General features: G+C 45.3%; 1 non-coding gene across 1 annotated transcript in view; it reads right to left on the reverse strand.

The window, feature by feature from the left end:
• Positions 1-371: 371 nt before the first annotated feature.
• The window catches only part of LOC119396582 (uncharacterized), a 32,952-nt gene continuing 17,526 nt past the window's right edge, over positions 372-15,797 (reverse strand). The window contains exons 2-6 of the transcript XR_007416634.1: positions 8,643-8,835; positions 7,012-7,148; positions 6,140-6,256; positions 4,983-5,044; positions 372-2,740 (exon numbers count right to left, since the gene is read on the reverse strand). This is a non-coding gene — a transcript (uncharacterized LOC119396582). The remainder of the gene's footprint in view (positions 2,741-4,982; positions 5,045-6,139; positions 6,257-7,011; positions 7,149-8,642; positions 8,836-15,797) is intronic.

Genomic DNA, 15,797 nt, shown 5'->3' on the forward strand with positions numbered 1-15,797 from the left:
ATTAAGAAGGATTAAGGAGTAAGGTGTGGGAATGGGCATGTTGGTATCCCACGATGATGTGCGCAGCTCGAGATAATGGCATCGTAATTAGGCAATTAGGCGCAACCTAGCACTCCCTCGTTCAAGCACACATTCACACTCGCATAGGTTCGAGACCACTTCCCACAAACAGTGTATCCTTGCGTGGATATATCGCGAATGAAGGAGTGCTAATTGCAACAGGATAGAAAGTTGGGCTAGTTGGTACAAATGCCTTCTTGATGCAGCGCTAAAAGACAGAGCCTAAGAAGGAGCATTCACACAGCGTTCGTCTTGTGTGAATGTTCCTTCTTAGTCTCTGTGTTTTAGCGCTGCATCAAGAATGCAAGGAGTGCTAAGCTGCATCTAATTACTTCACAATAGCGACTTACCAACTAGCCCAATAACACGTTCTACTAAACGAAGTAACACAGTGGACGGAAAGGAGGAACAAATAGGAGCGTTGATGCCGACTATGTTTGTGCTTGCGTGTTTACAATAATAGAGTTTAAGTGGCAGTCAGAGATTGTGGACCATCTTTCCATCAAGAGATTGGCGAGCTGGATCAGTTGCAATTCAGTCGTAATGGTGCTAAGCGCTCTAAGCGTTGCGTATTTGTTTATAGTACCATTACGACCATTTCTACTTTCCTTGAGGCTCTGTGTTGCTTTCGCGCTTTGCAAATGATTAAGAACTGAAACCTATCGCTTGTGCACTGCAGTGTATGATTACACGCTAAGATGTATTACTGTTAGATGATGGTTACACTATGAGATGCATCACATCGTTACGGTTACCACATGGACAATTTTGTTTCAGGTTTTGCTATATGAGTGAAATATTTTACCATAAAGGTATATATTTATGCTGAAAAGCAGCAAAAGAAGACAAGCACGCACTTGTATGCCATTTTAACAAACCTTGAACTTCAACGCTCATATTTTCCTAATTTCTCCGCCCGTGTACTTTTTTTGCGTTAACATACCTTTCTCAAATTGCTAAGCGAAATAATGTTTAACTGGAGCTTTCTCACGCGAAAGAAAACAAAAGATAAATGCCTGTGTCATCACTGTATATTTATACAATGTCACACACGAAAGGCGGTGCTATAAGAAGGTCTATTAGAACATCACACCCTCTTCTTTCACTCAGGCACAGGCGTCCAGAATTTAGATGCAAATAAGGAAACCTAAGAAAAGAAAGAGACTGGTTTACACGTCAGCGTTTATGTGACTGGAAGTAAAACACAAGAGCACCTATTCGGCTGTTACTCTATTGTATTGGAATGCCTGTAGAAGTCACAACTGGACAAACAGAAGGACGGATATCTCCAACAACGTCGCTCATGTACTGAACAATACAAGAAATGCAGTTGCACACGATATCTTTTCGTCCATTTGTATTCGAACCCCCGCATCCCCATCTTCGTCTAAATCCTCACATCACACCTGTATGACACAATAGGAACATCTATTTTCTTTGATCATATAATATGTGCAGAGGTATGACCAGATGAAGTTCCATGAACCCGAGTATGGTGTGCAAACAACATTTGTACGTGAAGCGGAGCAGGGCGGATTACCTTTTTTTTTTTTGCAGGCAAAAGCAAAGATTGGGACTTCACACATACACACTTTTTTTATATCTCAGAGACGATGTTTTCGGGAGATACGAAACATTTCTGAAGTTCCCTTTTAATCACCATTGAACGCGTTTGCAAAACAGTGTCATGAAGTTGTCTTCACTAAAACTCAATTACTTTTCAATTACTGCACGTTCGGTAGCCGCCGACGCCAATCATTGAGACTGGAACTTTCCGCCGAAGTACAAAGTTGTCAACATCTAAAAAAAAAACAGCTCATTAGCAGTTTAGCACAAATAAAAGCCCAAATTTATAGCTAAACACACCGAGAGGTCTATAATTTAAAGTAACGTACCCTAAGAGTCGTTCTGGCTTTTCTAATACCATTAAGGAAAACTAGAAAATAACACACTTACTGCAGCGCTGGCATACCTATATAGTAAAAAAAAGCCTCGACCACTACAGTTATTTTGTGTCCTGAGAATCCAGAAGTTAACGGCCTCGCTTAATGCCAGTACAAATGACCAAGCGCTACCTCAAGACATAACTCGTGGGAAGGACTACTCATGTTGTATGTTTTGTATTTCGCGCTTATTTGGAATCACCGACTTCTTTGTACTCTCTTACTACGTGTCTTTCTTTATCTGTTATCTCTTCTTTCCATGTCCTCCGGCGCAGGGTAGTAGACCACATATTCCTGGTTATCTTTCCTGCCTTTCACTCCCACTCACTCTCTCTGTAAGTTACGCTGGAGTGAATTACAACGAGGAATTTTTCTTAAGGTTGACATCTCTGGTGCGCCGCCTTTCAACCACGAAGCGCTGGACGTTCTGTTTCTTTTAGCACAAGAAGCACTTTGTGATAACAAAATACAGCTAGCCTATACGTAAGCGTTTTTCACAGCTATACGGGCCACGTGTTGGCGTGGCGAAACTACTAACTTGCGCCGTTATAAATCGCGACAACCCGATGGCGAGTATAACTAGCTTTCTGGACAACGGAGGCAGTGGTCGAGGCATCCACGAGAGCGTTATTCACAACCCGCACGTGAGATGCCAATGGTCGATTGATTGAAAGAAAGGAACGCCCACGCCGCCTCTTGGGAATCCGCGTTGAGTGCCAACTCCTCCACACAAAGGACTGCAATGAATAAAAAAAGAAAGCACCGTAAAAAATTGTGAGCCACTCCACTCTGCGAAGCTAGGTGACTAGCGAAGCTGTTTAGCACACGGCACAAAGGTGACACAGAATTTCGAACCATAGCCGATCAGACACCCTGCAACTAAATCCGAAATGCCTGTCCAGAAAATCCCTTTTGAATTTAACGTATGATCCTTTAAAGCAGCGGTCCTCAAATGGGGGTCCGCGAAGCCATTTTTGGGGGTCCGCAAAACCCATCCTCGAAAAAAAAAAAAAAAACGCGTTTTTTTTGGAGGAACGCTATGTCCCATGACAGCGGCCCCTTCCAATTTTTGATATGCTTCACCGCATAATGTTTGCGCATTGCGACGGAGCTGACTTATGTTTTTCCTTTTCTATGAGATGGTTCTAAAGCTTTTGTTGCAGTTTTCTACGACATATGCACGCGAGCATACTTCTTCTTGGCTTGCATATTTGAACAGTAAGTGTAGCTGGAAACAGGTTAAATGTGGCCGCAGACTGCACAACTAGTTGACAAGCTGTCGAGATCTAATAGACGTGGCACTTTAGTTTGGCCATTCTTTGCCAGGGAAATATAAAAGACACCTATTTCACGTTGCATGTGGCGTTATGAGCCCCCCTCCCCCCTGCAAGGGGTCCCTAATCAATTCCACTGGTCCACAAGGGGTCCTCGAAGCAACCGTGGCTGAGAACAACTGCTTTAAAGTTTTCCATTTGAGTAGAGGGATACTTGGGTCTTTTTGCCGCATTCTCCGTTTCGGGGCATGTGTCGTCTTGTCTGACCGACCACCTGCGCTTGGCGTTTTGTGCACGGTCTTAAACTAGTGTGTGCCGCCCGTGTTTTCTCTTCTTCATTTCTAGTGGACCAGTGGTGTGTGGTTGGGTTTGCCCAATTTATGTGACACATATGTTTTTGTTGACGCAAATGAAAAATATTGATTTACCAGTTACCTAGTTATCTTTTACTGATTTGTTGCTGAACTACTATTTGTTTGTCAAGGCGAATTGGGTTCATTGATTTTGCCATTCATAAAAAAAAAGTAATAATAGCAAAGAACGCGAAGACGAGAACAGAACGCTACTATGCAGCTTCCTCAAAAGTATCGTGCCCCCATCCCTGACATCAGAAAAACGCACACGTACAGACACATTGCGATAGCAGATATTTGTTAGTTTACGTATGCATCACTCTAACACAATTTTACAAGGAAAGCAAGAAAGGGAAAACCGGAATATTAGTAAACAAATGCGATATAATATAACAAAATGTGATATGTCAATTACAAAATGCACGCATTGCTTTAGCAATGAGCGTTGCCTCGTCAAACAATGCACGTGTTAGTTCCTAACGCCTCCACATATATGTACATTTCTTAAAAGGCCCCTCACCAGCCTCTAAAAATAAAAAAAAACGAGCGTGTTATTATCTCCTGGTGTTTCTCGTCTTGCGCACTTCGTGACGCGAGAACAGTGGTTCACGTGACATCATTACGGTACATACTCTCGATTGGTCCATATGCACGAAATATCAGTTGTTAATTGTCTATTACACTGCTTTGACAGTTAGCCTTCCACCTGTTCTTCATTGTCTCGCATGGCTATCGTGCGCGGCCAACTGATTTCACTTCAGTTTATGTGTTTTCAACTGCGCAAGAGGAGATAACAGCGTACATCCGACGAGCGCGAAATCCTGGTAGGCTCTCCGCGCTTATAGTGCAGGCATTGTACACGTGCTTTTAAGAAATAAGTGGCAAGGAGAAGATGCTCGCCTGTAGGAAGCGTAATGAAGGCGAGGAAGAAACCACTCTGTCGTCTTTGAACTCAGGGTGGCGAGGGCCCTTTAAAGTTTTACTCAAGCTTTGCAGCAATAAAGTGGCAAATGTAGGGTAAATATGCAAGCCCCTTCAGGCTAGTGTATATAATTACAAAAATTGTGGCTGCACTAAAATTTTTACAGAACATACTCAGCGCTGATTTTATATGCAAGCGTAGCCTTGATAAATATTACATTTTATACCAGATTAGAGTGTTAGACGGCCATTGTTTTTAATGTGTGAATTTGATTCTTATGTGATAAGTAAACGTGGCGACTAGCTTTCTTCGTTGCTCATGCATGTAATTCCACTGAATACACCCACGTGGGTCGTGTGTTTACCCACTGTGAGAGCGTGTTGAGGTTGGTGATTTTCTTTGGATGTTGCTTGGGTGAAGCGATACTCACATGTGCGAACATAGATCACGCTTGAACGATTGCTTCCGACGATGATTACACTGCCGTGGCACCTGCAAAAAAAAAATAAAAAAATAACAAGAAGAGTGTTAGGGAGGGACTTTATTACTTATATCTTGTGACTACATCATGAATATGCTGTGCATAAAACACGAGGACCAGGAGGAAACACTTACAGCAGACAAGCGCAAACTATCAACTAAAATTTATTTGAAGAAACATGGATGCTTATACGTGGAAAAGCGGACGTCATCATCATGACGTCATGAACTCGCAGCAACTCGCGTTTTAATGCGAGGCGTATTCATTAGCTTTGTTACACCAACTCGTCCACGTCAAGTTCCTCCTGCTTGTGACTACAGTCTGTGAAATAATTGAGCTGCGGTACCGCCTTTATATACATATGCACACACACACTGTCTTCTATCGCCATAGGAATGCATGCCGATCACTCGTTCGAAAAGCAGCTCTGGACCAAAGTCTATGAATTTACGAGTGTTGTACCTGCAGCAGCAGCCTGAAAAAGTACATCAAGCGTCACAGTACGAAGGATCATCCTGATCCATAAAACTCGTTTTTTTCCGTCCATTTATAGTGACCCACCTTTTCAGACGAAGCTGTTTGCCATAATTTTCTGTGGTGTATGAAAGGATTTATAATGGGCGCGCATTAACACCAAGCTTTGTGTTTATCGCATACTCAGTAACTGACCTGTGAAATCCGAAAACTAATAGTATGTGCAGAATAAATGCTGTTATAACCGCACATTGCTTACCACTATAGTTTATAGTACAATATACGTACCTTCAGATTGCTGCATTTGCTTTGTTCACAAGTACTCAGGCATTGTTGTAACTGAAGCTACAATGAAACTCCATTACGACACATTGTTTCATTGAGTTTTGGATGCAGATACCCATTGTGCTATGTCTTCGCCATCGTGTAACAGCACAGACAGCACTCTTAATATGTACAAATGAACCACCCACGGCTTCATCGTAACTAACGTTTTTGCTTCCGCCTTATCACTGTTGTGTTCACCGTTGTCGGCGGCTCGACGATGGAAACGATCTTGCGATAGTTCCAGGTTAAATACATAAGGAAACGTCATGTGCCACTGTATTAGGAACAAGAACCAAGTGACGCACCTTTGGAATGCGAATCCAAGATGGGGCTCCCGTTCATCGATGCCAGTGGGGCGTATTTCTTCTTGTTCGCCGGGGAATCCACTGGCACCGTCTCCATGACGAGCTCCTCTGTTTTGTCTGCGATGGGACGCAAAGGTTCAGAAGATAAATACGCCGTACTTCCCGCTTTGGCCATGTCGAGCGTAAGACTTTACACACTAGCAGGTGGTTACCAATAATTAATAATATTAGGACGCCCGGAATTCTTGTACATAAATGTTCAGTAGAGCTCAAAAGTTTGAAGTTACCCCGGCTGATGGAAAGATCTCTTGTCGCACCGTGTTAGAGAACACATGTACATTGGCGATACTTTCGCGGCAACAGGGACTAGGCGCTTTTGAAGACCAACATTATTAGGCGAACGACTGCCCGGTAATGTAGCCGCGCCATTGGAAATCTGCGCAGGAATTCTGTGCCGATTCTCAGGCGAGCACTTATACACTGTGACGTACGTTAATTCAATTGTGTGGTTTTAACTACCAAGAGCCCACGCTATGATTTGCAGAGACGCTGCTAGTGGGAGACTGAGGATTCATTTCGACCGCCTGTACGGTTCCTTGGCGAGCGTTTCAATTTAGGAACACGCACTGTCGCATTGCACCACCATTAGAATGTGGCTGCTGTGGACGGGAATCTAACCCACACCCCCGCACTTAGCAACGCAATTCAACGTAACGCAACTCAACACAATAGCCGCAACGCCACCGCGAGAGACTGTCCCACACGTGCATTCTATTACGTGTATTCGACGCAAAACACGTGAATGTAAAGCTGAAAATATCTGCCGTACAAGGAACAGGCAGTGTAACAAATGAGTTACGCGTTGCGCTTACGATTTGGAATGTCGTGGTTGTAGCGAGATCTGCAGGCATTGTACAGCGGGCACCGCGACCAGAAGCAGCAGACGATCACCAGTATGGTGAGTGCGAAGCAGGTCAACGTCACCGACACTGCGATAGCTGTCGCCAAGCTGAAACGAGAGAAATAACGAAGAGATGAAAGTCAAGGGGTTGCACACGTTTTAGGAATTGGTATGTCACTGATTTTGTTACCCTTGAAGCCTGAACCAGTAAAGAGATATACAGTACCGTCTACTGTTATGGGAACACCAAATGAGCGCCTTTCATACTGCTGGCCCCTCAACGGGCAGGTGGATGTGGTAACATTGCTTGCGCGTGGTAGCAGTCGGTCAAAATGAGTCTGAACTGTCAACCACTGTAGTCTTCTGTAAATACATGGTCCTATGTTTTTTCAAGCGAGTGAAATGCGGACATGCCCTGCACGCAAGTCTACCCTTTAACACTGGACCCGTCTGTGCATCCAAAAGCCTGAGAAGTAATGCACTAATATATTGTTATTTGAGCCCCCTTAAGGCCCGCCTTACTTTAGCACTTTAGCGTTGGCAGAAACACCTATAGAATACGCATGGTACAGTTAGACTAAGAAGACTGTTGTCCATAAGGAACGCCACGCGGCACATCGGCGCTCTTCGCCGGCCATACCATCACTCACAGAAAGTGGAATGCATCATAATTCATGAGTATACGTCTATATGTCATGGACCCAGGCATGGCATTACGCATTTTAAGGGGGTTTACCCGACGGGGAAAACCGTTGTTATGCTGCCTCAGACTAGGCGTCGCGTTTGCTTTGAGGAGTAATCACTTAAAAATGGTTAGAATGATTACGTAGAAATAACGCTGCGCAGTAACCAAAGCACTACACGCATTTATTTTTGATGTTTCGACACGTGCCTTAGAGCAAGAACTGCAGGCTATAGAAGATACTTATAAATAACAAATAAATAAAAATACAAGTGGGGATGTTCTCACATTTTTTTGCGTTTGTTTTGCCGACAAGTTTGTCCCCGAATCGACGACAGATGGTTGTCCGCGTCGCGTGTCACGCTATGGTTCCGAGGTACACCCACAGATGGCGCAGCTTCCTCGGTCGCCGACGAAGCGCCGCGCAGTGAAACGGGGAAGGGCGGCTCGAGCGCGAATAGGACCTAAAGTCATTGTAGCAGAGCGTGACATTGGCTGCCACACGTCATTTCCCGTGCGTCTCTGCTCTACAAATACAGTAATCCGCACACACACACACACACACACACACACACACACACACACACACACACACACACACACACACACACACACACACACACACACACACACACACACACACACACACACACACACACACACACGCGCGCGCACGCACGCACGCACGCGCACACACACACACACACACGCACGCACGCGCACACACACACACACACGCACGCACGCACGCACGCACACACACACACATCACAAGGGATACACAGGAGAACCGCAGCTTCGCTCTCTCTGCAGATCTCACACTGGGTGGAACTGCATTGAGTTTTTTTTTCTAGCACTACGTCCGAAAAGAATGAATCGACAAGTTCGATGATTTGACAGGGTATCCCCGCTCCACTCACGTGTTGTCGATCTCATAGAACCACTTGTCCGGCGGGCAGCACTTGGAGGCCTCCGGACTGCAGCACTCGGTGTAGTCCTCCGGGAAGTAGATGCCGGGGCAGTGGTAGTAGAAGCGCTTCCACGTGCCATTGCGCACGCCGGTGCTGTCCGTGACCGTCTCCTGTTCCAGGTGGCTCACGCATGTCCTGGCCGCTGCACACAACGTTATGACTCAACAGGTGGTTCTCGTGAATAGCTACTCGGAGAGCAGGTCCATTAAACGACAGTAGCAGAAAACCATGCACGTTTAAACGTTCTCGCACAGTAATTTCATAAATTACTGTCGTTTTCAATACTTATTACCTGTCGGATGCAACTGGGGTGTTTCATGCTGAAATTCCATGTGAAAAATTCATGATTGCCAGGAGTTTACTAGAGTTTAAAAACTCAAAATGGTCCCTTATGCACTTGCCAAAAATGACTCGAAGCCGAAAACCATCGTCTTGTTCTTTTTCTTCTTATCCTATTCCATTTATTGCACTTAACGTGGTTTTGCACAGCCGCCGAGAACGGATGCACTGAAAGCTTTCTGCACGACACGCCCCCCCCCCCCCCCCCCCCCATACCCGAATAATGAAGAAAGAAAAGCAATGATGAAGTACGTTTACTTATATTTGGCTACGTGGCACTAATGCTTCAGAAATCGAACTGATTAGGAGACCACGAGCCGATAACAGCCCAATGACAACGTTCGTTTCTATGTCCTATAGGAGGCTTTGCCGCTGTAACACTCACTTAACGGCGGTGCACGCTTTACAGTGGCAGAATTCAATTGTAAATGGAAGTGAGCACATAATTAATCGCTCGTGATTACAGTGATGCCGTATTTCTTTCCGACGAACGCATGACATTACTGCAGATTTATTTTGAAGAGCTACAAGTTTAACAAACAGCATGGTGTATTGCATGATAAAGAAGTCAAATTAGTCGTTCTTCGGTGCAACAAAACCATGTTGGTAGACAAAAAAAATCGTAACGATTGCGGTTGCAAGCCAATACACGGCCAGTCGGATACCGCCAAACGTGTTTATTTAATTAAAGATAATGGAGCCTGCTGCCGATAAGGTGTGCAAGCTCTGCCTAAGCCTAAAGGATTCGCGCTTGACTGAACAGAATTATGCCCATGTGCTGCTCTCTGTCGTTAATGCCTAACGCGATAACATTTTTCAAGAATATGAGGAAGGAACATCCATTCATGATAAAGCTCTTGGATAACCATGCTTAAACTGTTTTCTGATTTGGATACAGTATAGCTTACACCAAAGGCAGGAGCTTCGTAGGCATATGTGAGACAAAGGCAACAAAATGCGACTTGTTCATTTTTGCTTTTGGGTAACTTTTTCTTTTTTTCTTGTTTCTTTCACTGCAAACTGATAGAAACAGAGTAGCCGAGGGGACATAACCTCGAACATTGCACAGCAAGTCATTTAGAACAAAACAGAACAGATAACACCTTGCGACGAGAAGACACCCTCTGTTTCTCCGTTTCCTTCGAGCCATGCTCGCTCCAGACATCTGCATGTAAGATATATATATATATATATATATATATATATATATATATATATATATATATATATATATATATATATATATATATATATATATATATATATATATATATATATATATATATATATATATGCGCGAGGGCACAGCACTATTCCATCTGGCCTTTCTTCTACGATTTTATTTCTGAGAGAGGAAGGAGGAAGGGGGCTGTCGTGTCGACCGTGGCAGCCCAATCTTGTCGTTGCGTGAGTGACTGAAGCGCGAACGAAAACATTTGACCGATACTCCGTATTCAGTGGAGCGTCTCGGACGCTACTGACCGAATCCGACACAGTGACGCGGCGACCTCGCTCCGCAAGAACGAAGAGGGGAAACAGAAAATGGGTGCGTTGCCAAGGATGGAAAAAAAAGAAATAGCAATAAGGACACGACGATGCTCGCACTACCATTCGTGCGAGGTTGTTTCGTTTCTTTATTTTTCTCTCTCTCATTCTGTGCATTGATGGGATCTATGCACGCAAGAACCGGGGTAATAAGACTAAAAGTAGAATAGAGAGCTGGAGAAGGAGAACAAGACGCCAGAGATCCGCTCCCGAGAGAGTTTGCCCGGCGGACGCCAGTTGGCGCCACCATAAGCAACCGGCGCTCCCTCTGGAGATTGCTTGCTTAGTCGGACGCGTCCGACGGAGAGGGTTCTTTACTCGAGTTGATTTTATCTGCAGCGATGGGCATTTTTTTCTTCTCCAAGCTGACCACGCAAGAAAATTGATTCGCTCGCGTATGTATGTTCCTGCGAGGGGGGTTTTGGCAAGAATATTGACTGGGAGGAGTTATTCCGTCGGCTGACGTTCAGATTTCTTTTTTTTTTTAAGAGTCAGTCGGGCTTGCAGAGCATTGCAAGTCAGCGCAATACTGAATGTTTAAAGTGTGAGCGTCGGGAAGCATCTTAATTTTCTGCCGGCAACCGTTCTGACCACTGAATTTCTCAGGCAACGGTTCCAAGCCCAGCGCGCTTGGACTGCGGTTCTTGCTCCAGTGGACCTTCAAAGCGAAGCATTGTAATACATAAAATTTAATACATAATACATAATCGTAATACATAAAACTTGATGCCGGACAACATATTAGTGAAAGATTGTTGGCCTACCTCTCGTCGTACGCTGCCCTGTCTCAAGCAGTTACGGGGTTGGATTCAACCGCACTGGTCAGAACTCTTCGACTCCTCGTTTTTTTTTTTCGCTATCATTCTGCATTTCTTTCAGAATTGATAACGTTAAGATTCATGTTCTCGTATAGACCTTTTCACAGACGGCTCCCTGGGTGCCACCATAATCCTCACTGGGCTGCTCTAAATAGGTATGACCCCCAAAAAATGCACTGCCGAGGCTGTGACGTCAGCCATGTACTCCCGCGTGCAGCCCAGCATGGCGGAGTTTTTTCTCTCCTGTGAAAAGGTCTATAGACATTTAAACAATTAGCCGCAAGAAGTTGTGCAGCCTTTTCTTTTTCTATATAACACTAAGCACTGGAGTGAGTTGCGCTTACGTCGCCCGTTAGCTTTTATTATATGCTGTTAATACGTAATGAAGATGGTTAATCGATAGCTATGCTCAAAGTACCACATAAGCAACTTTTCTGCGGAGAAATAGCGTATTCCAACACAATGGCTCAACTCGTACGTGTGCATAAAACTGCATACTTCGAATGACTTGTCTTTTAATATGCTTTGGCTCGCCGGGACAACTGTGATCCTAGTGGTCCTTGATAAAGCAGTTTCAAGGCGTTGCAAGCTCGTAGATTTAGTCGTGGGCTGACAAGTGGCTGGGAGCAGTGATCCCGCCGCTACGCCATTGATTTACACTCGTGTTAGTTTGTCTCTCGTCGATATCACGACGGCGTAAATAGAAGTCTAACTGCTATGATTAATTGAGCAAGGGCCTCTAGAGTATGGTAGCCAAGTACATATCCTATGTTACAAGTGGACAGTTGATAATGGGGCACATATTTTGCGCGACAGTAGAGTAGAAAAGCACGACCACTGTAACGCGTTCAGGATATCGACACACTTGAAAGAGTTGAGAGTGAAGGACTAGATTGTACCTGAAGATCCACAGTGTGTTTGGATAATAAAGCAATGAGGTCGAACTGACACCTAGTCACGCATCAATAAGACAGCTGTAAAAGAAGTTTTAAAAGTAAAGTATGCACGGTTATGCGAATGGGAGCTCTCACGTAACTGAGTAATGGTAGATAGAATGTACTGCTAGAGCATTCTTCTTGGATAAAGAAAAAAAAAGTGAACTCACGGGTCCCTTAGGCATTCGCCGAAGACGACCGGAAGGCGAAAGCCGTCTTCTTTTTCTTCTGAGTCGATGAATTGATCCTCTCCCGCCCCCCTCCGAAAGCTTTCTACACCTAACGTGGTTTCGCACGGCCTCAGTAATTGGCCCATCTTTGACCAAGCGCTGATGTCATGTGATGACGTCATCGTGTGAGGTCACACATTTTTGCGATCTGTCACTTCATGATGACGTCATTTGCCGATGTCATTGCGATATTTTTTTGCATCACTCGTGTTGACGCCGCCGGTCAATTTTCGCGTTTTATGAGACATCTAAAGCTTTTGCCTTAATAAAGAGACATTTTTGCCATTCGCACGTTGTCACTACTTTCATCTCCGCATGTATTCTTGCTGGCAAGCGTGTTTTAAATATGATTAAATTATGACAACATTGGCAGACCGTCTGCTTTGATTAATACCCAGGCAGAAACACAGAAGAGGACAAGGGGGTTGGGGGGAGGAGATTAATGTTAAACACCGAACGCCGCTTTATGCCCCCAATTGAGATTTTGCGTTTAATATCTTGTCGCTAGGTCCAACTAATCCTTGACCTTTTGCTCGCGAAAAGCTACCCTTAGCAACAGCAAACTCGCAATATTCCCGTCGGTACTCCGGGAACTGCTTGAAAAATTCCAAAGGAAGCCTGCTCGAAAGTTTTATAGAACCGTCGGGAGTTGTTTTCTAAACTTCCCACGCGTGGACAAAAAAAAAACAGAAAAAACAAGATTTACATCGCTCGTACAAAAACTGGCCTTAAATTGCGCGACAATTTCTCCGAAAGAGTCTCTTAATCCTCAAATCCTCGCGCGCGCGCGCGCGCGTTTTCAAAGTGTCATAGACAATTGCTTCGCGACACTTGCCTTCGGAGTAAGTCCCTCAATACTTCTTTTTTTTTTTTCTCAGATCGCCGGCGCGGCTTTAAGCCGGCGCATCCCGCAGCCTTCCTTCACTTCCTTCTCTCTCTCTTATGCCCTTTCCTGTCTCCCCCGTCTGCTTTCTCGTGAATCAATAAATCGTCGCACGCGGACCTGACCTCAGGGTTGACGAGTGGCGAAACATCGACAGCGCAAGGAAGCCGCAGCAAGAACGAAAAAAAAGGCAAAAAAAAAAAAAAACGCCAGGCCTGCGGGGCGCGCGCAGCATGGTCACAGCGAAAGCGGGAAGAGCGGCCTTTCAGAGCCCGTTTTAAACTCTTTTGGGGCAACTATTACAAGTGGATGGTACCAACTACGCCATAAATCAGGGTAATTTTGCGAAGTATGGAAATACCCACTACGCCATTCACAATTCTGCGGAGAAGCGAGGTACCCGCATCACATCTGTAAAGCATTATGTGCTCTTTGTTGATGCTGTGGCCGATAACGATGAAGAATTATGGCTGAGCCCTTTGCAATGGATGGGAAGCTTTAAGCCACCTGCTCGTTACACAATTCGCATTGTGTGACGCATGGCAATATTTTACTCTTCCTGCGCTATATTACCTCTGTTAACGTGATTCCCTGCCTGACATGACGCCTGTATAGGGTCTTTTTGCGGAGGAGTTCTAAGCACTGGCTTGGCTCTGTGGTGTAATACTCGACTTCCACGCAGAGGGCCCGGGTTCAAATCCCGCCCCTGAGGTTTCTTGTTTTTCTCTCATTGTGCATGATAGCGGTTTCGGACACCAGTGACGGCGGCGCCGGCTGGGTATGCACAGTTTATAGAAAACTCGCAAGTTAGACAGGCATGCGTAACCAGTGGTATCATCGCGGGTGTAATTTCATACAAATGGCTGTACAGCTAAAATACTTTTATCAACAACTGCAGTTTCAGCCGGACCGGTATCCACTGTTCGTGAAATGCACTGCTCTAGTAACCTTTTAGGACGCAGTGTTATTTGAAACTTCTTTCTGTGTAACGCTTGTCGTACGCTCGTAGAGGCGGCCTTGAGTATTTTGTTTGCTATGTATGTACATTACGCACATTTCTAATATATACCATGAAAGAAATAGAAAAACAACTACACCACCAAAATCAGCTGCTGTTGTGATCTCATAACAGCTTTCGCTGTAAAAAGGCCGAAGGGAAAGGAAAAACGTCCCGCTTACGGCTCGGGCGGGCGCGCGCGCGCGCGTCCCGTCGCAGTTGTGTAGAAAGAGTGCGGTATCGTCCCGTCCCGTCCCACGCGCCTAGCGAGACCACGCCTCTGAGAGCGGCCCCCATTGCGGGAGCCCCGGCGACAGTGCCTTCAGCCGCAGCGTCGGCGTCGATGCGGCTGGCGCCGGCTCGGCGCCAGGTGAACCACAGAAGGCCGGCCATCGATTCTTAGGGTTGCCTCTCCCACTCGCCACTACATGTTTCCTTCTTTCCATATGTGTCTTTTCTCTCTCTTTCTCTTTCAATGCATCGCTGTGTTGTATTCTATTCCGGGCCTGATCCTCCTCTCTATATGAACTTCCTGCGGTAGTTAGGTGCAGTATGTGGCAGGATTAGGAGGATGTTGTAAGTTGCCGGCGGATCTAGCCTTGCGAGATTTGCAGGCAATGGCCCCGTCCGGTTTCATCCTTTCAGGTTATGTTGAAGATATGTCCATTTTTTTTAAAGCGGGTAGGCTAACCAAGAAGGCGCGCGCAGCGCGACGCAACAATGCACATGCCGGTAGCCTATAAGCTATCCCGCATACGGTGTTGTGCCGGGCCCCCATACCACCGCACCACAGCCCAATATAAGTGTAACTCGTCACCAGTCACATGCGAGGTCTGTAACATTTAAAAACTCCAAATGTAGTCGCGACACCTCCTACCTGAATGTCCACTGACCACGCGGAAACACCATATCATGGTACCATATGTGTCGCAAGCAGATTCCCGTGGTTGCCATCGATTCTTAGGGTTGTCTCTCCCGCTCGCCACTACATGTTTCCTTCTTTCCATACGTAACTTTTCTCTCCCTCTCTTACTATGCATCGCTGTGCTCTATTCTATTCTGGGCCTGATCCTCCTCTCTATATAAACTTCCTCTAGTAGTTGGGTGCAGTGCGTGGCGAGCAGATTCCCGTGGTTTTCGTGGGGTAAGATAGGAAGTAGTTTACTGTGCTGGATTCGCCGTGCTGCGCGACGTTTACTTCCCGACGATGTTTCCGAAATGGCGTCTAAGATAGTTTGAACCATAGAGAAACTTACGGGCGCGAATGCGCATTCGAATGAATGAATGAATGAATGAATGAATGAATGAATGAATGAATGAATGAATGAATGAATGAATGAATGAATGAATGAATCCT

Source organism: Rhipicephalus sanguineus, chromosome 6 (genome assembly GCF_013339695.2).
Source record: "Rhipicephalus sanguineus isolate Rsan-2018 chromosome 6, BIME_Rsan_1.4, whole genome shotgun sequence".
NCBI lineage: Eukaryota > Metazoa > Arthropoda > Arachnida > Ixodida > Ixodidae > Rhipicephalus > Rhipicephalus sanguineus.